Consider the following 26079-nt stretch of genomic DNA (forward strand, 5'->3'; position numbering starts at 1 on the left):
CCTGCTCCACGGAAAGTTTGCGAGATCTTGGCATAGATTTGTCCTCGGGGAAAGAACTGGAAGATGGTAGAGAGCCCATGACAGTGAGGGTGCAGCCACCCTGCCTGGGGATGGGGGTTTGGTTTGCTACCGGCTGTTTCTTACGGAACAGGCAGCAGGGCTCCAACGTGTTCTGGTGAGAGGTTCCGCTGCTCCAGGTGAGGAGCGTTCTACCGGCCTGTGGGCGATGCCAGGTCCGTGATCAGCTGGTGACCTCAGACCGTGTTTTCATGTGCGGCTCTATGTGCTCCTTTATGAATCAGAGTTCTCCAAGCTGGTTCACTGAGATGGCAACGACAAAACATCGAGAGGATTGTTTGATCTCAGGTTTCTCAGGCTGGTAGCTGTAAGTCAAAGGGCAAAAATCACGCTCTTTGAGCAGAAGTATTTCCCCAGACTTCCCTGAGGAAAGCCGTGCAGAATACGTCCCCAAAATCTGTTGCAGAGAAGATGCTTTATTTTAAATACCAATTAGACTTCCTTAAATTACTTTATCAATCACTTATGCATGGTGAAAGTATATTATATCTCTATATAAACATATCAAAGCCTGTAGGCATGTATTTCCAGTCTGGAGAGGGCAATGAGATGTGACAAAGTAGGATTTTAAGCTGAGTTACCTACACATTTTTTTCTTGCAATACCAAGGAGATAAATGTAAACACCCATTGTAACACATAAAAATGAATCCCATATCGAACACTTTGTTGGAGAAGCAATAAACTGCACTAAAAATTGATGAATGACAAATGTGTTTTTATTTAAGCATTTATATTTATGGCATTAACAAATAGAAAAATATATGGAAGTATGCAAATAATTTGACAGTGACATTGAAATAAAATGAACAGTAACAAGCTGCTCATCCTTCCTGAAGATTTTGTGCTTCAGTATTGTGGACATTATTAAAACACATGTACCAGGGCTGGTGGAAATGCTGAAAATAGATTTAATTCTTCAAACACCTGCACCTTCATTATATTTCCCTATTGATAGCTTGAACATTTTAAATTTTGGCATCAATCTGCTTTATGTTGCTTTTATGACATACCTTTATGCATGCATATTTTGTGTAATTGGATTATCTTTATACATTTTTCTTTGAAGTTTTACTTAAAGATTCAAAGAAATAATGTGAACTGTGATAAGTAGAACCTTGTATTAAACTTCACCAAAGGGTGATTGTCTACAGCAGGAGTTTAAACTCTTTATTGTGGACTACTTCTAGCTAAAGAAATAGGACTCTTGTCCAGTTGCTGCCTGAAGTTTTAAAAGCTGCTGTGGTGTCTGTGGGGCAGGGAGCAGTCACCCCCATAGGCCCCGCTCAGGCAGTGCCACTGTGGCTGGGGCCAGGTCTGCAGTGGATGGGGAGGATGCAGGCAGCCACCCAAACAGTGAGGAACAGTGAAGGTGCGGATGAGCATTTCCTTCCTTTCGTCTGATGAGTTCTTCATGCTGTGTTGTGGCCACTTTTTAGAGCACTAATTTTTCATGTTTCAGTATCAAGCTTCCGCAGCTGGAAGTGAAATGGAAGGGGTGGCTTGCTGGTTTATAAGCTTTTAATATTCCACTTGCAGTTAGTTCCAGTGAGTTTGTTTACATTTGTAATTTACATGTTGATTCAGAAGTCTCTTCCTCTGCTTTGTGAAGGAGCCAATGCAGGACTAAGGCAGAGGGAAGAAGCCATCTTTTCTGCTTTTTTCCATTAATTACCATTTAAACTGTAAGGATAATTAGTTTGTCCTCTCACACTCTTGGTGGGGATTATTTCACAGCTCTCCCCACTTCCAGCTGTAACAGAGGTATGAAATGCCAGCTTTTCTCAGTCAGTTCATTTCTGGAAAGAAGCTTGACACCCATTTCTATTTTGCCTTAGGTGGAACTTGCACTTTCTATTTGTTAAATAACCTATTTGATTTAATATTAGCCTTGCAGGAGTCCTCACAGATGCATCTTATCTTCCTGTAATTTTGTTTTTTCATTGCTGATCAGTTTCTGGGCTTTACCTTCCACTTGATGGTCAAGCTGTATTTCTTTTTTATATCACCATAATTAATTTATAAGCTGAGAAGTGACAGATAATGTTTGTTATGGAGATGACTTCTTCAAACAAGCTCCTTGAAATAACCTCCAAGGAACTGTAAGGATCCCTATGTTTGGTAATTAATTATGCAAACCTCCTTTTAACATATCTGGAGGTAATCTGAACAAAAGAAGACAATTGTCCTTGTTAATTCTAATGAAAATTTACTTATGAATATTGCAGTTATGCGCATTATTGTCTGCTGTCACTCATGGCTGGGGTACCTTCGGGCAGTGTTGTTTTCCTCCCGTTGTCATTGCTATAAAGGGCTAATGAAAAGGGGTGAAGTTAGAGGTGCTGGAGTTTAATTTCAGGAACCACGATTTGCTCGCTCGGATCAGAGTGGGCAGCTCAGCGCGATGTGTCCTGCCCCACCAGCTCCACACACGGCATGCAGGAGCCCAGCAGGATAAAGCCCTGCTGCCTACCAGTGCCAAGCTCTTGCAGAGGAGCACTGTGCTCTGGGTGAGTGCTGGGCAGTGGCAGGAGTGTGCCCCACTGGCCATGGGGCTGCTGTCGCTGCCTTGGCACTTTCTGTCCCTTGGATTAAAGAGACACCATTTGGTGTGCAGGTAGAGCAGAACTCTTTCGTGACCGCTTGAGACTCTTTTTTTAAGCGTTTGAGGGCACTTCCATTTACCTTTGAGGTAAAGCTGTATCTACCCATGTCAGCTAAGAATTTACCTACTAAGTTTGCACAGGCGTGTTCAAAGGTCAGGTTTTCTTTAAGGTGCTGAAGTGACAAACCTGAAGGTCTCCTGGACAGTTCTTGAGTGTGAAAATTAATTACGGACTCCAATTCAGCTTTCTGTGGTCAAGTGCCTTGTCCTTCTGCAAAAGCAGATGATCCACCAGAATGGGCTGGCTCTTGAGTTAGATTGAATGCTTCAGAGAAATAACCTCCACACACTGCTTGCCTCCCTCCTTTTACTTCTTACCAGTGTTATGCCTGACCTCTGTGTACATAAATGGTGTAACTGGCTCCTGGAAGCCAGGACTCTGTTCTCGTGGAAGCCTGATGGAAGATGGTGAATGTTTGTTTCTTTTTTGTTATTTGTATGAGTGTTGTGTCTTCCCCCAGCTGTGCTGATGGCCCTGTCTGTTCAGCAGTGTGTAAGCACAGAGGAAACGGATGCGCTGGAGATCTTACCCAAATACACAGCTCAGAGAAAAGGGATTGTTTTTTCCTTACCTCTTGCAGAGATGTGGGGCTGAGAGACACCAAACTCATTTGTGTTTTCTGGGGTCAGCTGGAGAACCAGCAGATCCAGGCTTTCTGCTCAACTCTTTTAGGCCAAAGCCAGAAAACAGGATAACAATATAACTAAAATATGCACTTACTCAGTGTTTTATGGGAACTTGTTCTCATGCTTTTTGATGAGCAGTGAGTATTACCTGTGTGTTTAGACCTTATGCTGCAAGGTTAGGCCATGACAGCATGGGTTTTCCGGTTTTTGGGGTGGTGGTGGTGGATCTGTTCGCTGCCAGAATGGAATTGGTGAATAATAGCAATGGGTGAGTTCCAAGTGGAAGATGGAAAATGGCCTAAGTCTCCACAAGATTGCTTTGACGTCTTGTTTCTAAGTTGACCTCCATGTCCCAGATATTTAAGACTGTAGAGACAGAGACACACAGAGAAAACTGGTAGAACACAAGAGCTGATGCAGGCCCTTGATCACAGGACCTGACCTGAATGACTTTGATCACTACAAGCAAACCTGCTTCACAGGTATCTGCAAGGACGGCTGCCATCCTGTACACATCAGTTTACTCTCATGCAATTGGAAGCTCCAACTATGATGCCACTTCAGCTTTGTGGTTTGCCCTTTTAATTTTGTCTGTTGCTATGGTAGCAACAAATGATTGCAATCACTGCTGTTTATATTGCAATCCAAGTCACATCAACAGAGATCTTGGAAACTAAACAATAAAAATCTGACTTAACTTTATGCTGCATTTGTTGTTGTATGTAAGAAATTGATCACAATAATCAGGATTCATCAAAATCTTTTGTTCCTGAAGGATTTGGAAAATTCCTGTAATAAAGGATTGTGAAATGGTAATTTATTTCAATACACACTTACCCAGTGCTCTTCACACAGCTGGGCAAGATTTTTTTTGCACTTTTTCCTAAGTATATCCTTGAAAACAATTATTTTAATAGCCTGTCTAATTTTGAAGAACAGACACTTTTTATTTGTTTGGGTTTTTTTACCTTGTACTCATCATAGGTCTAAAATAATGCAGCTTTCAAAAAAGACAGTTCATTACTCTCTCCCTTGTTTTTTTTTGTCTAGTTAGGTTATACAGGCTTTTTGAGGAAGGATTGTCTTTTGTGCAAAGGCCTGTAAAAAGGAACTTCTATGAGCTACAAACTTAATGCACTGTAATATCAATTTCTGATTTGAGCATCACCTGCTGAACTTAGAATAAGTTGAGAGCAACAGAGGAGAGGCAAAGTGGGCACATGGGCCTGTCTTAGGGTATTAGTGTTGGTCAGCCAGAGCTGGTTATGCCATCTGCCTGTGCTCGCCTGTCAGCATCACCAGCTCAGAGCTCATTTTGGGGACCTGCCTTTGGAAGGGAGTTTAGCTTCTACTGTAGCAAAGCAGCGTGAAATCCTGCGTTCCTGGGGTCGAGGCTCCGTTTGCTGTTGCTTTCAGCTGGCAGAGGATTGCTCATCCTGTGCCTGCCCACCCCGGATGCAGCAGTCCCTGCGGGTAGCCAGGGAAAGCCAAGGCTCATCTGTCCTGTGCATCTTTTCTTACAGCGAGTTGAATCTAGATGGTCTAAATAGGAGACCAGCGTAGGCAATTTGCTGTTTAAATGACCCAATGCACATTGGGCATATTGAAGAAAAAAGCCATTTCCTAGTGACTAAATCTCATTAAAAAAGCAATTTACTGATCAATTACAATGCAATTTAGCTGCTAACTGTTTAATTATCAAAAAAGAAGCTATTTTGTTCTCTGTTCTTATATTTATGAGCCATGCTTTAAAATCTCATCTTCAGAGTAGCTGTTTGGAGGAATGTGACTGCTCTATTGATGCAATTACATTAAAGTTAAAATATTCAGTTCAATGTATTGTATCAGTTCAAGGAAATATTGTTTGCACAGAAGCTTTTGAAACAGGAGATTCATTGATTTCTACAAAATCTTGACTCTTTATTGTTATTTTCATGCACTATAAAAACTGTATTATCTTATGTACGTTTTACTGGAGGAGCATTATTTGTTGCGGGCTGGTTTTATTTCCCAGTCCTGTGCAAGAATTTCAGTCCTGAAAGCATTTGGTAGACACAGAGCAAGGATCCTCCCGAAAGGAAGGTTTCTGTCTCTGGAGAGACTGAAGCAGGTAAAATGCGGAGGTGATAGCCAAGAGCTGGGATGCTGGGGCTGGTTGTGACTCCCTGTCTCAGGGTCAGCACCTGGTGCAGGGTGCATGCAGGGCTCAGTTCTGGGAATAGGAAGACGTTAAAGCAGCAGTGCTGCCATGACTGGTAGTTTTTATTAAACGTCTCACAGTGTTTCTGTTTAAAGTTCCAGCTCCCGAAGTCCCCTGAGCCTCTCCTCAGTCCTTTTCCTAATGCTGTTTCAAGCTTTTGTAGTTTAAAGGAAATCGCAAACCCACAAAATTTTCAGCATTCATCAATGGATGAAGAATAATGCAAACTTATTGCTCTGCTTTTTAGTCTACTTTGGGAGTAGATCCCATGGGGGTGTAACTCATGGTACCGTTTGACACTCCCCTGAGGCTCTGAAGAGTCTGATGCACAGCGTGTGCCTCATGCTCAGACCGTCAGCATTTGTCCCAGCTCTGTCCATTCAGTGTATGGTGATTACTGTGCTAACACTTGTGTGCCCCTGGGCATGTCCGTCAGTGTTTGAAATCATGGTGCGGGAACAATCCCAGATGGGATAATTACACATTGCTGGTGATGCAATAACATTTGCAAAACCCTACGGTGGTTCTAGGAATAAATTATCAGTTTACAGGTCGGGAACTGTGAATCTCACTCTGAGGCACTTAGGCAAAAAAAGCAGTTTCTCTCAGGATCACCCGTTTTCCCTCTTTCTTGCACATGGATGTGTGGTTCTTGTTTGTTCCCAGCGTGGCTAGGTCTGGAAGGTTCTGTTTGTGAGCACAGTGGCATGGCACATATAATTGTTTATTGATTTAGCTCAAATGATTAATGATTCAGCTTTAATAGGTCTGGTTTATTGCTGTACATGAACAGTATTGAGGTAATTAAAATGGTTTGATTGCTTTGTTGAGGTGAGACTTGCCATACACACACACACATGCACGTGTTGCAGTGTCGTCCTGAGGATGACACTCAAACCCCACCGTGCTGCAGCCCAGCAGCAGCTGGAGCAAGACCTGGCCTCTGCAGTGCTCTGAGCATGTGGTGTGGGAGCAGCGCTGGCCTCTGGAAGGGGAGTTCTGGTATCACCTTTCCTAATGAAACTCATTTGCTGAAGTATAAGTATTGATGAGGAAGACAGAATGCCTCTGGTCACAGTCCTATAAAGGTTCATCCTGAGTTTCAGACTTCAGTGTGAGTGGGATGAGTCCTGTGCTTAGTGCAGAGGATCAGGCATCTGCAAGATCAAAGATGCTGCCACCAAAATCTCTGCCGCCCAAAGCTGAAAAGCACAACTGTGTGTGTGAGTCGGTTCCATAGCACAGCACATGCTCTGTGAGAACAGAACTGTGTTCTGCAGGCTCGGGCTCCAGTGAGGAGGGTGAGCTCGGATGAGCACCTCCTCCTGAAGGGTCTGATGCGCACACGTCAGGGCCGAGTTCAGCCCTGACCCAGAGGGGCAGAAGCCGCTGCCCTCCCTGCAGCGCTGCTGGGTGCCCGGGGCTGCTCCTGCCGGTGCTGCCTCGCAGGGTGCAGTGTGCTGGGGACGGGGCTGAGCAGCGCAGAAGCACCGAGCACCAGAGTGCTCTCTGATTCTACCCCTGCACTTCCTGAGGAGTGGCAGCACATTTAGAACGTGAAACGGGTCCAGCAAATGAATTCTAACTGTGAAATGAGACTTTTATTTCAGCTAAACCCATGTATTTAGATTACAGAGCTGTGGATTGAAACGGTTTGTTCCAGCTTCCCTGCTACCAAATGCCTGTTTAAATAAAAGGAGTTTGCTGAATAATTCAAATAAATATTATTCAATAATTTAGAAACCTTGTAATAAGGATTGAAGCCTGACCCAGTAAAACCTCAAGTGCCTTTATGCTCTTTATTAGCTGATTTTGCTGGAGAACGGACTGTTTCTCTGTAGGGATTTTGGGGGTTTGGTTTTGTATTTTTTCCTTTCATCTGGCCTAGCAGTAAACAGGGATTGAGATTGTGGATCCATTACGGAGTATTTGTCATAGGTGCTCTGACCTCCCTTGCCCTGGCTAGCACACTTGTGATCTTTCACCAGCCTGTGAACACGAAGACAGGCTGTCAGTGTGTGCAGAAGACAGGAGGTCTTGGAAATGGCGCATCAAGTGAGCTGCAGCTGTCTTAAAAGAAATGAGTAGTGAGTCACTCATGCTAATGAGTAACCTGCAAATTCATCAACTATTCGCCTGTTTGAAGCTGTGAGGACAGGGCTCCCTATGGCAGAGCCTGCCCTGGTGGGAGCCGAGCAGTGCTGAGAGCCAGCCCTGCTGCCCGTTGGGCGGCCGTGCCAGGGAGCCATCTCAGAGCAGGAGGGGCACGTCCTCAAGAAGCTGGCCTTGATTTACAGAGGAGCCTTTCTGCTGCTGTGCCCGGGTTTGTCAGGGACGTGCTCGCTCTTTCTTTTGCCTGGAAGGAGGAGAGCAGTTGAAACCCCTGAGCTCCAGGTTGCTAAAAATTGCTGTTGAGGAGCAATTCTCGGTGGGCTCCTACACATGCTTTGAGTTGATTTGACAGGACCAAGATTTCCTGGCAGGATGCCAAAGCTTTGAATTTCCCAGTCTCCAGCTACCGTTCAGTGGGAATGATGGGTCACTTACACATATTGAATGGGAAGGGGAGGCAATTTGCATATGGTCATTAAGTGCTTGCAAGTGTACTTTCGTTTCCGTTGAAGTGCAAAATACCCATCGGGTTAAGAGGGATTCTCTGACCTTCAAAACACTGGCTAATAAAATAGTAATAATAAAAAGAGTTTTTACTGAGGTGTTGGTGATGCACAAAGACTCGAATTCATTGTTTGTTATCTCCAAAGGGTTGTCACTTAGGGCTGTTTGTGAGCCTAGCCGCTTGCAAAAAGCAGGCTTTGGGGAGAAGGGGATATGGGGCTCTGGAAGAGGCCGACTGATAAATATTTGGTGATTGTAGCTTCAGAGCAATGTTTTAAACACAGAAACATATCATGAAGCTGATAGCCGTGAGAGTGAGCAGAGCTCAGTCTGTATCAGTAACTACATTATGCACCATAGCAGATTGACATTAATAAGTACAGATCAGATGTATATCTAGGGAAATAATCTGTTATGCTATTAGATGCCAATAATAACATGTCGTGCTTCCTCATTTCAATATACAATCTATTCTACTTCTCACAATTAAGGGAACCTTTCCCTTCTAAAGCTGCCTATAACTCACCGGTACGTGTTATCATTGCATTGAAAGCATGCTCTATGAGAATGCATAAGCAATTTATTTGATGATAAACCTGTTTTCAAATCTGAAGTCACCACTACAAAGGGAAATGGGGCTGAAGAGCTCAGAGGAATGCAAAAGGCAGGGAGAACAAGGAAGTATGGGCTGCTGGCTTGTATACAAGGCTTTGCCTCTGTCCTGGGTTTAGCAGTAGCAGTCATTTTTTCTCTTTCTTGGTAGCTGGTGCAGTGCTGTGTTTTGACTTTCGGGCTGGGAACAAAGCTGATTCTCCTCTCCGTCCCCCCAGGAGTAGGGGGAGGGCAAGAAGGGGGGGAGTGAGTGAAAAGCTGTCTGGCTGGGGTTAAACCACGACAGAGAAGAGAATAGCTCTTTCTGGCTGGACTTCTCCACCTGATGCATTTTTTCATGTAAGTCTTGGAAGTTCTGTTTCCTTCCTCACCAAGGCCTGTGCTGGTTGGTAGCTCTTGGAGCTGATAACTGTGTCTTATGGCTTGTATAATGTGACCCAGTTTGGGCTGGTTTTTCATTGTTATCTTACAATAATGCTTGAGTTGCTCCTTTATAGTTTGCCAATTTGTTTGCAACAGAGATTATAATGTGCTACCTTAAATGTGCTATAAGCCTTAAGAGTTTGTTGGCAGCGAAAAGTCCCATGTTTTGAAATGCAGCATGCAATGGAGCTGCAGCATATCATTGTCAGAGAACTCAGGAATATATTCTGTCTTCTTTCTCATCTTCTGAAGGTGGGTGGTTCATGTGAGGGATGAAGAAATGTAGCTGGATGCTTATCAGAAGCTTACAGCCTTTGCACTTGTGTAAAAGTTCCTCTGTGTAACATGAACTTCAACACCATGACTGCTATTGTGGTGTCTCACTCACTGCAGAGAGTTGGATTAGGAGGAGGATAATAATGATGACAGGAGAACAGTGTACCAAAGTACTTGAGAGTGTTTACTAGAGCCCTGGAATGAAAGACCATTTAATACATATTCCCTTGCTAATATGCCCTTACAAGACTTGCTCAAAGAATGTGCACAAGTGCAAGGCTTTCCTCAAGGGGAATGGTGAATAAAAAAGGGATTTTCTTCTGATGCTGAAATCAGCTGATATACGCATTAAAAAAGAAGTTACATTAGTAAGATAAGGACCATAGTTTATTACTGAATTAGCAAACCCAAAGTTACAACTTTGGTTTTGGTTTGGAAGTTTTGACGCATACTGTTTCTCTGGGACAGAGTAGAGAGCCATGGAGGTTAGATTTGCAGGCTTGGTGATGATGCTCTGTGGTAGATGCGTATGGGAAGGAGCCAGTAGTGAAGAAGTGTGTGTACAAATAAAGCACATAAACTCGCATATACCCTTCTGAATTGAAATTATGTTTTTCCAAACCAATCAGTTACTAGCCCCAAATTCACTGAAGCGCCATTGTGCTGCAGTGGGTAATGCAGGAAATACTATTTGTGATAGTTACATCCCTGAGCTGGACCGAAACACCATTACTTCATACACAGTCTGGGTTGACTTTGATAAACTTGCTTGTTTTGTGCCATCAATTAAGAGAAGACGGGAACCATTTGTTTATGAAAATTACTATGAATAAATGAGAGGAGACCCAGATTTACAGCTTAATATTACCCTTGGGTTTCGCTGAGGAAAAAGCAGTCTTTTGAAAGAGTGAACTTATAATTATTTGTGTACACTAGAAAGGTGCAGTCCATTGTAGACAGCTCACAAATTGCCTGCCAGCCTATCTATGTGGGAATTGCATTCAGTGCCAAGCTTCCTGTGGAGATACAAAACTTAACAAAATCTATTGCAAATGATACCACAAGATACAAACATTGTAAAAGGCTCCTGTGTGTAGCCCATGCAGACGCACACGGAGCCAAGGCGTTGGGAGTCAGATCTTTCCCAGCCTGGCAGCCTGCAGCACGTTGCAGTCCGGGTGATGCAGAAGGGTTTTGTCTTGTTTTAAATGCAAGTGCCCAGGCAAAGGGCGCTCTGTCCTGTGGGGCCCCAGCTTCGATGCTTGTGCTTATCTGGGGGAGCGACGTTCAGCCATGGCAAGGCCTGGCTGAGGATGGTGGGACTGCTGGTTTCCAATCAGTGGCAGAAGAAGAGGTAAAGTTGGGGTACCTGGGTGGGAGTTGGTACTAATCTTCTCAGTTATGGCTGAATAAATTCCACTTTTTATCCATTAAGGTGTCTCGAGTATCTAGAAGGAAGATATCTCTTGGACGGCAGAGACATATTAAATTAAAGATTTAAATCATTGCATATGCATCTTATAATAAAAACATTTTATCAGGCTTTCTTTGAATCTAATGCATTATTTTTTCACTAAAGCAAAATGTACATTATTTGGAACATTAATATTTAGGCAGATTTTTAATCCACTATCAGAGCAGAAAAATAAAATTCCCAAAGATTAATACATATTTTTAAAGGCAATTCATCAATGATTAATGATCTAATGAATCTAGTACATCTATCACTCTACTGGAGCATGCATTCAAAAGGCTGTATTAGAGAAACAGATGGTACTGTTTCAATACAGTTAGGGGAAAATGAAAGCAACTTTTAAGAGGAACAACTTTTAAGAGGACCTCCTTTGAAATTACCTTGAAGCAAAAGCTTTGTAGTTGAACTCTTCATAGTTTGGATCATGAGCTGATTCAAATGGGTGTTCAGAGGAAGACAATAAGGTTCTGTTGCTTTACATGGGACAATTATTTGGCTCAGTATGTGTATTATTAGGGGGATTACAGTAAGAGAATGGGCACCAGTTGGCCCATGAGGCGTGCTGCTGTGGGGACTCTATTTCCTAAATTCAACAATATGTATAATTCATCTTCCTGAACTGAAAATTTGACTGCATTTTATAACATACCAGAATGAGTTTGGCTCCACTACATGCTGCCCTGCCACACCCTTTTAAATCCTCCTTCATGGATTTCTGTGCAATTACAGACTACTGAGGAGCCAAGAAAGGAAGAATCTGACAAATAGGCTGTAATCTGTGACTTAGATGAATGAAGTAGAGCCTTTCTCCTTTAAATTTATCCTGTATGAATTTTAATAAGAGCATGATTTGCTGTAAAAAGTGTGCTTGGTAATAAAAATCCTACCCTGGCTTTCATGAAAGGGTGGTATATCCAAACAGGTAATCTGTAAGTGGCAGTAATGACAAGTTGTGCTGCATCTCAGCTCTAGGATGGAATCAGCAGAGGTGGGTGGTGTGGCGAGCCCTGGAGCCTGTGTAACCAGAGGCCGCTGCTGGGAGTGCAGGAGCTGGAGGGGTAGGACTGTAAAGATGGGGTTTCAAGGGTGCCAAGGTCCTGAAATCACTGCTGATGTCAGGCGAAGTTGAGACACTTGTAATGTTGCAGACCAGTCGTATGTTATCACATGAAGGATGCTTTGTACACAGGTGCCTACATGTGGTATTTTCTGCTGTGTATTAGAGCTCGGTTCCATGCTGTTCCTCAGAGCACCACAGAAAGAGAGTCCCCTTAGAAAAGGATCTTCCTGAGGACAAATTGTCTGAGTGGCCTTGCAGGTTGTTGGTGCTGTTCTGGGAGGACTTTGTGAATGTGAGAAATGGAGCCTCTGCATCCCTGTGGGGTGAACAAGCTGCTCTGGGGTGTTGACGGAGCATGGCACGAGGCACCTGGGCTCCTCTCTGGAGCCTGTGGATCTGCTGGATGGGCGCAGGGCCAGGCTTCCTCTGCCAGCAGGCACTTTTCTTGCAGGCCGCTCTCATAGGATCTTCACTGCAGAGGACTCGTGGCCCCAAAGCCACTTTCATTTCTAGACTGCAAGGACCCAAGGGATGGGTTGGGGTACGGTGGGGTCTGGCACCCGGACGAGCCTGAGGAGCTGCATGCTCCCTGCAGGAAGGGGACCCAAGGCAGCAGCGCTGGGTGCTGCACGGAAGACCAGCAGGGAGGGAAGAATCAGCCAAAAGGACTTTGGAAATGTCCTTTAAAACTGGGTGGGGGGAATCTGCTCAGAACAAATCCCTGCAAAACTCCATAACCTTTCTTGGTGGCTGAACAAAAGCTATTACAGTCTGGTGGTTACTGTATATCACAAAGGTTATTTTCAAACACTTGGCTAGCACCCGGGGAGAAAATATATGCCTTGTGGTTGACTAGCATCTGAGTGCTTCCTTTCAGAGGATGTATGCCTCTGGTGTAATGAACACAGCAATCATCGGGTGCTGTGAGAAAAGGACAAATATTATTGTTATGATTAAACTGTGAAGGTTAAATGAATCATTTGCTAGGGCTGAGGAGTACTGGTATTAGACCGACTGGGGAACACAGGGGGAGGAAAATGCCTTTCTGAATTCTCTCCCTCTGTCTCACTGATGGTGCATTCAAGGCTTAAATTATATGCTAAAGTAGGAATGTCCCTGATCACAGGAAAAATTGTGTTTGGGATCTGTTGTGATTTCCATCCAAGCTGTTGGGAAGTTCGCATTTCCTGAAATGAATCTTTCTTGTTTTGGAAGTGCAGAAGGTGCCCTGCATTCACAGGTTCTGTGATGGAAGGGTTCCTTTGTGTGTGGAGGGTTTTTATGTGTTGAAGTTCTAGGTGCGATGGAGCTAACAAGGGAATAGAGGGGAAAGGAGATCTGTGCCTGCAAGCACAGCGTGAGAGGTGTAAACCGTGAGAGCGAATGTGCCTGCAGCACCTGGAGACACCTCTACCCTCCCGCAGCATTCACACAGGCTCCACAACCCACACACCTTTGGCACCTGCGAGGCGACCGGGCAATCCAGGAGACTGCGGCAGCAGGATTCCTGCCGCTCCAAGGAGGCTTTTGGGTTTCAATATGTTCTCCCATATGCTTTAACACTTTAGCATTTCTTCCATCTGTTTCTGGGAAATGTGGAGGAATTTAATGATCTTTCCTAGGGTTATTAAACCAACAGCTGTTGTCATTAATAGAGGACATTCTTTACAGCAGCGTGCAAATTCCAGTGATAAATCCAGCCCTGCCACCCTGTATTTCTTTTTAATGAATACAGCATTTGTATGGAAGCTGAGGTTATGAATGCAACGAGTTCTTAAACTATTGCTTTATGGTGTAGCTTTGGCATAAAAATAGGGCACTTTTTTCTCCCTCCTCATGTTCCTGGTTGCTTTTTCAACGAAATACATTTTATGCTGGGTGAAACAGATTATTTCTTCATTCCCGTTTTCCTCCCTTCTCCTCTTTTTTCTTCCCATGCCAAAAAGCAAACTGAAAATTGGAGAGAAGGTTGCTCAAAACCATGGAATACATCCCACTGGAATAGCCACTTGCTGGTGAACTTTATTTGCAGAAAGAAATGATCTTTTCCTCTTCATTTTAGAGGTTCCTCTGGCATGCAAAATTGATGGTGACTTTTATTGTATTTGGAGCATATTTTTGACAGTGACTTCTTGTCCTGCATCTTAATGAAGACTGTAAACATCTGCTTGGATGCACTTTATGTCTAATTACGCACTGTCCTGATTCTCAGTACTTGCCCTTGATACTGGTATGGAAAGAGCTTTTTTGCTGCATCACTTTGATTTCCTACTTTTTTTCTTTTAATAGTACCATAACCCAACATAATAATTACACTTTTGAGCTCAGTGAAATACACCAGGTGAAGCAGTGATTGTTTAGGTACTTGCATTGTGGCCCCATACCTAACAATCTGCATAACCAGTCCTAAAGTTGTATATAAACAGCCAGGACACTTCTGATGGATTTCACTTTTGAGTAATTGCTGCATTTGTGTCATTAATAAATGAAAAAAAGAAGTAAATGCTTTCCCGTTGTCTTCTGTGGCTTATTCATCCTGCACCTTTAAAAACAAAGCACACAACAAAGTAATTTTTCATCGTGACTAAAATGCTTTTTAAAATTAATTGTTTTAGTGGCTTGAAAGCTTCACAAATTGGTTTAGAATCCCATCCATAAACCAGCCACGAGTACTGGGGCCGGCCTCTCTGTGATCTTTCTGGTGATTTTCTCACCTGGCATTTTCATTAAGTTAATCCCTGCACTGACCTGGTAAGCAGAGATGGGCAGGACCTGAAATATTCTCTGCCATGGGAGAAGGTTTGGGCTGAAATCACCAATTTAAGGGGGATTCATCAAACTGCACAAAGTGCATATGTTGGAACCTGGATTAATTTGCATGTAAATAACTGAGCATGGTTAAATGCAAATGTCGTGTTAGGTGTTCAGCATTGCTACCATGAGAGGAAAGGATAAGAAATGAATGGGATAAACCACGCAAGAACATGATGAGAAAACCCAGATGTTTCTAACTCTGTGATAGCCCTTTCATAAACTTGCAGGCCAAGCCAAGGAATCATGCTAATGTCCCGTAATAAACAGTTTCATTGTAGGGTCTGTATGTCCAAGGGCTTCTTGCTGCATTAGAGGTAATTACTAAATGATTATGCATCTACCTAAGGGCTCTGTGCTGTCCCCGCGTGCTGCAGCATGTGCCTCCTTTGGAACTGGGAAACAATAACTGAAAATCAGATGTCTTCAGAGATTCCCAGTTTTCCATTTGTTGAGCCAAACCTCTGTGCTAAAAGCAGCAATCCTTTTCCCAAAGAGCAGGGGCTCAGGTACTATGATTATGAACATCCTGCAACCTCACCGCTGCATGGATGGTGGGACAGACGTGAAGTGGCACAGACCTGCAGTAGCACAGATGGGTGCATTAAACACCTGACATTCACCTTTGCAGAGAAAGGTGCTGTTTTGAAGTATAAAAAGGAACTGAAATAGTAGAGCTGTGAAAACTGAAAAAGTAGAGCCTGTGTGAAATTTCAGCCCTGGTGTGCATGGTTACTTTGAATAGAAAGGCTGGACTCCCAGTCTCCATTTCAGAGGAGAGAGAAAGCGAAGAGAGGAAAGCAGCTTGTCTTTAGGGAGCAGCAGGAACTCTGCATCATTTATTCCTTGCAGCATTTCCCCTTAAACAGAACTTTTCTGTGGATGCTTCAGGCTGGTTTGAAGGCTGGTTCTGGGCTTTACTTTTTGCTTCCCAGGCAGCTCATCTGGGGACAGGTTTCCTGGCACAAGGGGACCCTTGGGAAAGGGGAGAGTTAGGAAGACCCTTGTTCCCCAGGGAGCAGGGACCCTGCTTCCCTGCCACCGGAGCCTGTTCCACCCCTGTCTCGCAGGGGAAGCGGGTGCTGCCGGGGGAAATGAGCACCTCCAGCCACCAACCGCATCCCAGGCACGGAGCTCGCCTCGGCACCAGGACAACGCGCTGGCATCTCTGCGCTTCTGTCCTCTCCTGCTTAGGTTGCCATAAGGTGCCTGTAACACTCACCATGTGCCCGCGTGGTGCTAAGAACCCACCTCTTCGAGGGGTCCCATTGTTTCTGGGACACAGACACCAGAAGCAGGGCTGACATCTGAGTGCTGATTCTTCCCAGCTGCGCAGTGGTTAAAAAAGCAATCTCTTGTGCTCAGGTGCTGTGGGACTGTGTCCTGCTGGTGCAGGCACTTCCCAGCCTTGTCCTATCTCCTGAGGCAGCCATGCTACTGCTCTTCCCCACGTACTCACAGTCCTCCCGTGTTTAAAGCTAGGTTTAACCTGTGGTACTGTCACCAATGTGTGGAAAAGTTCCGTAAGATCCATTGCATTTCAGAAATGAAGAATCCACCCCGAAAGTGGAGATTGCATTTGAAATATACCTGGGCTTGGTAATGTTTTGAGTGCAATGCCTCCAGCATTTTTCACTTTCAAGGTGACAGAAATTGAAAGATGGATTCCTGCAATTTTGGCGTTTATGATTCAATTCTTCTTCATGGAATCTTGTTTAAGCTGGTAGAATGGCATGGAAATGTCACATTGTCTTTCTGATAGTGTCACTGGTGCTTTGATTAACAACAGGTTCAATCTGTAATGCAGAATAAACCCAAATGCCACACAGATAGCTCGATAAGAGCCTAGTCCAAAGTGCCTGAGAGATCAATAGAAAGATTTCCTGTCATTCCACTCACGTGGGATCTGGTCTAACTAAAACACTGGGAAAAAGAGAAGTTGGTGTTGTTATTCCAAAATGTATTATTTAAGCCTGCAGGAGCCAGGACCCCTTCCCTGCAGCTGAAGAGGCCAGGAATGGAAGAGAAATCCCCTATAGATGCTGGCCCTGGGGCTGGTAATGGCCACCTGGACCTAATGAGCCCAATGGGTCTCACCTGGGCCCCCGGGCTCTGCAGGGCCTGTAGTACTATTTAAGCTCAGCCTGCAGCCACATCCTTTCTTTGTTCTGTGCTGTGGGAATAGCAGCCCTGGCTTTGCTGTGGCCATGAGCAGCACAGGGGCAGCTTGGCTGGAGGTTTGCCACTGGAGCCTGGTGAGTCCCTTGGGTCTCTTACTGCTGGTTTGTGCTGTGCTGGTTGATGCTGCCCCGTGGGAGTTGCACTGAGGGGATAAATCTCAAGTAACTGGTGAAGCCCTGCGCTGGGGGCTGAACAGCGCAGATCCAGAAAGCTGCTGCCTCTTATGTGGCCGACCAGCTGCAAGGGCTGGGCTTCCCCTGTTGATGTTCTCAGTGTTACTGTTAGTTCCATAGTTACTCCCCCTTGCTCCCTTTTCCTGTGAAGCTTCAGCTTGTGTCCCTATGTGGAAAACTCATGGGTGTGTGCTTGCTGCCTGGCACCTGCAGCAAAACAGGGTTTTGCCCCTAGAGAGGCTTCTTCAGGTGTCTTCATGGGCCTCTCCTTGCAGCTCTTGCTTTCTTTACGTCTCCTGTGATGTTGCAGGAGTGCAATGCTCCTGCCATGTGCTGTCTGCAATTTGAGTGTGTGCTTGGTAACTCTTCCAGCATATAATGATATTTGAATGTGGCTGTGTATTACTGGCTGAGGAGTGTGGTGACAAAGACTATACTGCTGTCCTTGGGATCCACGATCTGGATAAAAATCAGTTGCTTGAGTTCATGTTGCTTCACCTCGGCAGCAGGGAGCAGCACTGCTGTGTGGGGTGGGCAGTGGACATCCATCTAAAGATCTACCTTTCCAGCTTGTGGATGATGTGATACAGTTGAACACAGGGATGAATTTGGAGGATGTGAGTGGCAAGCTGGCAATGAGCAGCAGCAGTACCATGCTTTTCCTGGTGGTGATGGCTTTTGTACACCTGGAGGGAGTGGACATGCCCTGTGCTGCCTAGGGAGGCATGGGCCCCGCACTGCTTCCAGTGCTGTGAGAAATCTAGGATCAGGGGGGCACAAAACCTTCACTGCAGGTGGAAGTAGAATTAGTTTAATATGAAGCTTGTTTCCCATGAAGTTCAGGCAGAGCTGAGCAAGGTATCTGGCAAAGCAAGCATCAGCATTGCAAAGGATCAGACTATTCAGTTGTTGCTGGCTAAACAGACAAAACACTGTGACACCTTATGACATCTTATAGTAGGAAACTGTATAACATGCACATGGACCCTCGTTGCTGGAGTAATTTTATCTGACAAAAGTCAACCTTCAACCATTTTTAGGACAGAAAGTGAAGGGCTGCCAGATAGGGGAAGCTTCTTGAAATAATCAGTTCATATAGTATTTTTCATCAGCTGGCTTCTGAAAAGCAGTTTCTTGTTGCAACAGCTTATCTTCAACTTCCAATTTTCAGAATGTTTGTGAACCATGTATCATGTGTCAGGAAATGTTTTCCACTGACTCTACTTAGTGCTGCATGCTTCTATTTAAAGGTTCCCTGTGTTTTTGTATCATACTTTGCTATCAAATCCTTTCAATAATTCAGGAAAATATAAACCATAAAAGTCGCTGGGCATGTGGAAGTGTGCTGTCATGGGGAAAGATATACCCTGGACCATCAATCTGGAGGGTTCGAGAGTTTTATAAGGGAGAGCCCCTAAAACTAGAGTAGAAAAAGTTAAGGTGGCACTTCAACAGGCTAGGAATTGATATCTGTAAAGACCCAGCCTAGTCTGAAGGCAGGCATGTAGGTGCAGTACACAGCGTGAAGGAGGAATCCTTGTATGCAGTCTGCATCTGCCTTACCTCTCACTCAGCTTGTTCTGTGGACTTTGCGAGCATGGAGCTCAAGCACTGCTCTTGGTTTCCATATCTTTTGCCATCTGTGACTCAATAACTTATGGTCTTAAGTGGGTTCAGAAACTGCATTGATGTTCATAGAAGAGAGTCACCGTGGACTGAGAAATGCAAAAAAGCCTGACTCAAGAAGCCCCAGGAGCAGACTGGAGGTCACAAGGACATATTGGGAAGCCAGCACTGTGTACTTACTACAGCTGTGCACTCTTTACAGGTACCCTGTGTCTCTGCATTGCCAAATTCATTGTCATGAGATTTTTCACTTGCTTGAATACCTCAGGAATCGGCAGAATGAAGGGATAAGTACAGGTTTGCAGGTCATCACCAGCACTAAAGGGCTTTGGGCTCCCACTCCCTTTGAACTGAAAGGTCTGAGATTTCTTGCTCCCCTACACTGAAAGCAGGTCTGTTAACATTTGGCTTTTATACCTCAGACGTTATCAGAATGACAAATTTCTTGACAGCTGCTTACTCAAATTGTCAACCCGCCTGTTCCAGCAAATTGTTGAGAGGTGCTTGATGCTGAATGTGTAATGAGACTCCCTCTTGCTGCAGGTGGGCATGATTGCTCCCATTTTTTCTTCCCATTAATATAAAATGTGGCAGTCCTGCTATTCATTTACTTACACATGGCTTGAGTTGGAGTTAGGATCCTGAAGTGTAATTTGAATTGCCTGATTTAAGTCTGTTTACACAGAAGGGTTTTGTGTGCTTGATAGTGATCTGAATGTGCCACCATCCCAAGCACTGTGCCTAAGGGACGGGTTGAGAAGACTTTTTATGATCTCATTGCAGAGATTTCCAATGAGGCTGGAAAAGATCTTTAGGATCACCAAGTCCAACTCTTCCCCAGCACTGCCATGGCCACCATTAACCCATGTCACTGAGGGCCTCCTCTACACGGTTTTGAACTTCCCTGGGCAGCCTGTTGCTATGCCTTTAAAGAAAAGTGATCCTCTAAATGAGCTGCTGATATCAAGAACACTCAAAGAAGTGTCTCAGTGGTAGGGGGTTAATCTCTCCTGCTCTGATGGTGTTGCCTTCTTAAATGGGGAGAGCATAAATATGCATCATCCCATGCTTCATTTGAAGACATTGCAGTGAGCTTGAACTATTATCTTCATTTCTGTTGTGTCTGTGGCCTGGACTGTAGGGGTGTCAGTCTGTGACTGTGGAGTGCTACCCTAGTAAACACCATTAACCATTACTGACTGGGTTTTTTCGAAGTGCTAAGCTTTGCCACTACTATTGCTCTTTCAATTCCTTGCTGCTGTTTCTAGGTATCTGAGCAAATGCAGGGTGAAATAACCTGACCAGTTTCTTTTTAATAGCAGCTTTATGCTGAAATGCAACAATTTGAATGGAGGCAGAATAAAACTTCTGGGGAAAAGTGTCTTCCTCCTTGGGCTGGACTAGTTAAGGAAACCAACCCAAACCCGAGCTGAAAAGATTTAGGTTCTGAAACAGACGTGGGGAATATTGCAAGAGAAGGCTGGGAACGTTTGTCCTGTGCAAACATTTGAGTACCATGTGCTCTGCCCTGAGGTGGTGTTTAACCCCACTACCGCTTCTCTGGCTGGAAGCTCTCTGCTCCTCACCTTTCTCCGTAACACCCCTCTCCCACATTATCCAGTTAGCACAGTGAATTTAAGCACAGTAAACAGTGCTTGAGCTTTGTGGGTCCCATTTGGAAGCAGAAGAGTGGCTCAAGCAATTGAAAGTCTGTTTCATCAAGTGTACAGTTTATAAAAAGTCATTTTCTTTCGCAATGTGCCTTTCCTGCACCCTGAGGAGCGATGTCAGAGCAGATACAGAGCTAGTTCATGTGCTGCTGGTGCACCAGTGTTCCCCTTTCAACTCCTCCCCTGTGTGAATCAGTGACGGCAAAGTTTTGTAAGGCAATTCCTTTATGTGCAAAGAAATTGAAGTGGAGGCTTGAATTAAAAACTCACTAAAGCAGAACAGACTTGTTTGCAGAATGATTATAATGATATATTGTAAATACACAATTTCAACATCTCTAAAATAAATACATGGGCATAACTCCATTTTAATTTTCATCTCATAAATTAGAGCCTTGCTGCAACGCTGTGTGGGGTAAATGCTGTATTTCTGCTACATTAGTAGGAGTGTGATCCAGTGTGGAGTGCTCCACATGATTACCAGGGGAGTGATCATCTTTACTTTTCCAAGATAATATTTAAGTGAGAGAAATATGCTCTGTAACTGATAGCAAAGAGTGGGTTTTTGGGGGGTTGCTCTACTGATTTGTATGGTAAGTAAGCTTAAATTGTACACCCATTTAAAAATATAATTTGCAGAGCATATTAATAGTGCTCAGTGGGGGATGTAAATTCACATTTGTGTGGGACTTCCAGGCTTTTGAGATTTTTCTTTTCATCTGGCATAGGAAACTTGGTAGACAAAGAAATCTCTTGACATGTTCAGATTTGATTTGTTTTTAAGTGTTACTTAATTTATTTGTTATCATATGTGCAAAATGAAGAAGCTTTTAGCATTTAGCTCTGCAAATATTGAAACACACTATTTTTGGAGTGGTTTCACTTTTCTCCCTAAACTAGGTTTCAGTAAGAGCATGACATGTTAGCAGTGCATTAGAGGTTTTGATAGAACTAGACCTTTTAGCAGCGCTTCTGACTTTCAGACCTGCTCAAAGAATGAGGTGTATAATATCCCACCCTACTTATGGCCAAGGGTGTTATTTTTATTCCTTCAAATAATGCATAAAAGAAGCACAATTGGTTTGGAGTTATGGAAAAAAGTATTTCCTGGCTTAGACATGGAAAAAAAATGAAGTGGAATTAGGAAAAGTGGGGATGGTAGCTAATGCTGAGAACTGCCTGAGATTTTAGAGCTATTCCCTTTCCTAGAACTCGAGGTAATTTCCTACGTTTATCCAAACTATGGTGAGTCCATTTCCATAGAGGCTAATGGCTGTCATCACTGACAGTACAAGAGCTCCTGAGTGTTTTCCAGGAAAATGTTGTGATTATTAGCCAAAAATAACTGCACAGAATGCTAAGTCACTGTTTGGTGTCTTGGACAAATAAAACACTGGCCTTAAAGTGACTTGATGGGTAGTCATCAGGGAACAAGCATTTCATACAGGCTGTATGACATTAAGTAGTACCTTTGTAGATATCAAACATGTTGAACAAAACACCAACCAGCCTGAAATCTTGACATTTACTGAAATGGATCACCTACTCAGAAGGTGGCATTTCTGAAGTAGCAAGGAGCACTCCAGGAGACATCAGGATCAGGATGTCTTCAGTAGTGCAGAAATCCCAGACCTGAGCCAGGTGTATTGATTCACTGATTTTCTTAATAGCTACGAAGAGAAATAATCTATCTGCTCTGCAGCTCATTGCATCTAGAGGTAGTCTTTTAAATCAGTCAAATGACTGGTGCTCTAGTGTGCCTGTTCCAAAACATTCCACTGATTAGAAAGCAAGTTGAGCTCATCAGCTTGGATGTGGGTTTGCAGCTGGTGTTTGAAGTCACATTTGAAGCCTCCCACTCCAAAAGGGACTTGGTGCAAACCGTTCTGGCCACTGGATGATTCCCCAGGTGGTCCTCGGTGTTCGCTCCAGCTCTCGTTCCTGCTCAGAGCTTTTGGGAGATCTGTGGCAACTGGAAGAGCAGACAAAAGGTGCAGCCTCTGGGATAGTTATTTGTGTTATTGTCATGGGAGCTTGAGGCTGTGAATCATTGTCAATGGTTTGCACATGCAGAGAATTCTGAGCATGTACTGAGGTGTTATCAGTAAATATGTGCTGTTAAAATGATGGGCAGTTGGTACAGCAGATCTGTAGAGATGGGTAAAGATCGAACAATTGCAGGTCTTTAATGCTGAAATGTAAACCTGTTTTCCTACAATCCTCTTAATTACCACATGTAACCTCTATTTTCAAAGAGTGTGTATAAATGTCTATGTGCTATGCTGCCATCCTAGCATATTTCTGGATGTTGATGTGTTGAGATTACATACAGGAAGTTTGACCCTTGAAGGTTAATGGTTTTTGACTGAATTGGGCAGTCCACTGGGGAATTTCTCAGGGAAGGTAATCACATTCCTGTTGCACGAAGTCCAGTACTTCACCAGTTTAGCAGAGTTTTTTTTCCTAGGGCAAATATTCTTTAATTCTTTCAAAGACCAGAAACTTGCTCCTTCTATTGAGCCAATGTTTCACGTTTTCTAGGCGAAACCATTTTCTTATATGAGCATTTAGACATAATTTAAGGCATATGTTTATTTTCAGTAGCAGACTGTCTAGGGGCATACTCTTGACATGGTTTGATGTTCCGTGTGTCTGAATGCTTTCCAAGAGAGCCCTTTAATGCTAATGTGAGCTGCTTTTCCCCTCCCTTAGGTCTGTACCTGACCTCCTTTGTCTTACCCTCTTCAGACTAACTTGTTTTCATCTGTTTCAAAACCAGTTGTTTGAGACCTCAGACCTTTTGCCTTCTCTGCAGCTGATGTTTTGCAGCAGCATCATGTTGCTGACTCATGTTCCATGTATGATCCCCAGTACCTGCCAGATGCCTTCCTGTGTGACTGCTGGGAGGGTGCCTGTTACCCTGTATTTGTGCAGCTGGTTATTCCTGTCTTTTTCCTACTGACTGTGGGGAGCAGCCTGAGAAGCAGAAAAGGCCTTGGTGCTCTGCAAGCCCTTTCAGCAATAGCTGAAGTAGCTCTGTGTTATCAGCACTGTTTTGGTCACAAATCCAGCACACAGCACCTTTGGGGTTTGTGATGTTAGTTACCTTAAAAAGATCCAGAGGGAATAAGTTACTGTGTTAATCATTGCTAACACATTGAATCTGGGGCTGCAGTTCTGCAGTGTGGGCCCAGGATATATGTCCTGCATACAGCATCATGCATGTCAATGGAGCAGCTTAGAAAAAACAAACGAGTGGTGCATAATGCACTGCTGACATCTGTGTTATTGCTGCTTTGCTGTGTTTGATGGCAGGAAGCAATCTGACTATGCTGCTGTTTGTGTGTTTATTCTGTGAAGTTGGAGGCCATGAAACACCGCTGACCTCCTACCCTAGCATCCTTGTGGCATCCTTTCTGAAGGCAGAAACAGACTTGTGATTTTTCTGCTAGGCAGCAGCTTTCCTTTCCTGGCTGCGGAGGAGAGGGCTGCAGCTTGGAATCTTGCTGTGGGAACAGTCTTACTAGCTGCTCCCCTCAATGAAGTGCTATGAGGTGTTTCTATATGTATTAGGGTTGTTGCAGCACAGCTTTTGCAGGAAAGTGACTGCGAGAAGCAAACCTTTAAAGCTAACCAATTGCATTGCTCTTTGTCTGGTAGGCTAATTGTGACAAGCCCAGGACCACTGGAGCTGTCACTGCTACTTGTGCAAAGTGCTTTCGGTGACATTAAGATGCAGTGGTAGGACAGACGCATGGGATTCGGGATGTAGGTCCCCTGCCTCTGACTGGCACTTTCACGTGTGCAAGATGTGTGGCAATACTGTTAAGCTAGGGGGTTGGCATCCCTCTGTTAAGTTACGCCATGGACTATGGCACAGTTGAGAATAAGGTCCTGATTTCAGTGAGGATAGAGGGAAAAAAACAAGTGTGGAAGAGATCATACAGGGCAACAAAGGCCTGGGCAATTATTTGGAGTTTAAACAAGGATTTCTGTTGTTTGTGCTCTGAATGCTGCCTGGGGAATGGTGTGCCAACAAACTGCTCCTGTCTGAATTGCTGGTCTGGAACTGCAGCAGTGTGTTGACATTAGGTTCTGTAGCTCAGTGAGCAGCAGGGCGCATGCCACAGAAGAGGAGCACAACATCTTCTAGAAAGGCTGATTTATGCATTGAGGCCAGCGTAATACATGGCCATTGGAGCTAAATCTGTTAAACCTACCTAGTTCCCATTTCCCTGAAGGTGAGGAATCCAAGGCACTTGTGGTCCTGCCAGACCTGAGCCTGTCTTGTGAGCAGTCCACCTTTATTTAAGTCACATCTTGAAGCAGAGGGTCATTAAAATAATATTGGCACTCTTCTCAATATTATTTTAATACTTAGTGCTTGAAACCGCTGTCTCTGGCCTGAGAACTTCAGCTTTGATGTAGGTGGAAAGGGAGATGGTGACCGGTCCCTTCCTCCCTTGCTCTGTGCAGGGGACAAGTGGGTGCTCAGCAGTGCTGGACATGCTTCTGGAGCTTGCTTTTGCCCAGGCATCTGTACCCTTCCTCCCTCCCTGGGCTGCAGGACAAAGCTTGGAAGCAAATTCACAGTGTTTGACACAGCTGCAGCTGTGGAGGCTGACCCCTTCTGCATCAAATTTTGTCATTAAAAATGTATTTGCATGGGTTTCCAAGGGCAGTAAAAAGCGCTGTAGAAAGTCTGGGGAAATGCAGCCCAGTGTGGCCTGTGCTGCGTGAGCCCATGCCCCTACAGCTGGTCAATGAAGCAGGAGTCAGCACCTCTGCCCCCCGTGCTCCTCAAAGGGAGCACATCAGTGTGGGAAGTGCCCCTGCCCGGTGGAGGTGGCTCTGTGCCTCACAGGCAGAGCACATGAAGAGGTGGGTAAGCACTGGGCTGTGCAGAGGTCAGAATCTGCATTTTCCACTGCATGCAAAACATACCCAGTACTTTTGTCATCCCTGCTACTGCTGTGCACTGTGCTGGCAGTCTTCCCCTTTATAGCACTGTAAAGTAATTCACCATTAATAGCTGTTGACGACTGGTTTTCTTGGCCAGCAAAGTCAGCTGCAGCCAGTATTTGCTCTGCAGTAGTCAAATTGTTTCCTTCAATAAATTATAAGGCCTCTGGCAATGCATTAATATTGGCTGCATAAAGTTTGAATGTCTGACTGAAAAGAAATAAGAAAAAATGATTGAGTTCAGATGTCCCAGAAGGTGCAGACCTTGGGTTCCTCATCGCAAAGAAGGTACTTCATTTTAATCTCCAGTTTAGGCTTCAGTCGATAATCACAAAGTGAATTGGACATCAAACATTGCTGGTTTTGCCTCTTTTATTATGCACAGATGTCTAGTTCTGTTTCCTACCCTATTATGAGCCAGGTGCTAAATTGCCTTTGGCTGCCTTCATAGGCCTAAGGAGTTCTTGTGGCTATCCCTAATGTAATTAAACATTTACACTCAATTAAATGAAAATTGTGTAGCCACATCATGCTGAGAGCTGCTGCTACTTCCACCCAAATCCTGTATTGTTTAGGCAGGTTTTAAAATGATAATCCACAATCTTCATGCGTTTGAGTAGCAAGCT

General features: G+C 44.3%; 1 long non-coding RNA gene across 1 annotated transcript in view; it reads left to right on the plus strand.

The window, feature by feature from the left end:
- The first annotated feature begins 17016 nt into the window (after window positions 1–17016).
- The window catches only part of LOC133217648 (uncharacterized), a 125114-nt gene continuing 116051 nt past the window's right edge, over window positions 17017–26079 (plus strand). Inside the window, exon 1 of the long non-coding RNA XR_009726912.1 lies at window positions 17017–17096. This is a non-coding gene — a long non-coding RNA (uncharacterized LOC133217648). The remainder of the gene's footprint in view (window positions 17097–26079) is intronic.

Source organism: Neopsephotus bourkii, unplaced genomic scaffold (genome assembly GCF_033783945.1).
Source record: "Neopsephotus bourkii isolate Nb327-2 ecotype Australia unplaced genomic scaffold, CSIRO-AGI_Nbou_v1 NB_1154, whole genome shotgun sequence".
Taxonomy (NCBI): domain Eukaryota; kingdom Metazoa; phylum Chordata; class Aves; order Psittaciformes; family Psittacidae; genus Neopsephotus; species Neopsephotus bourkii.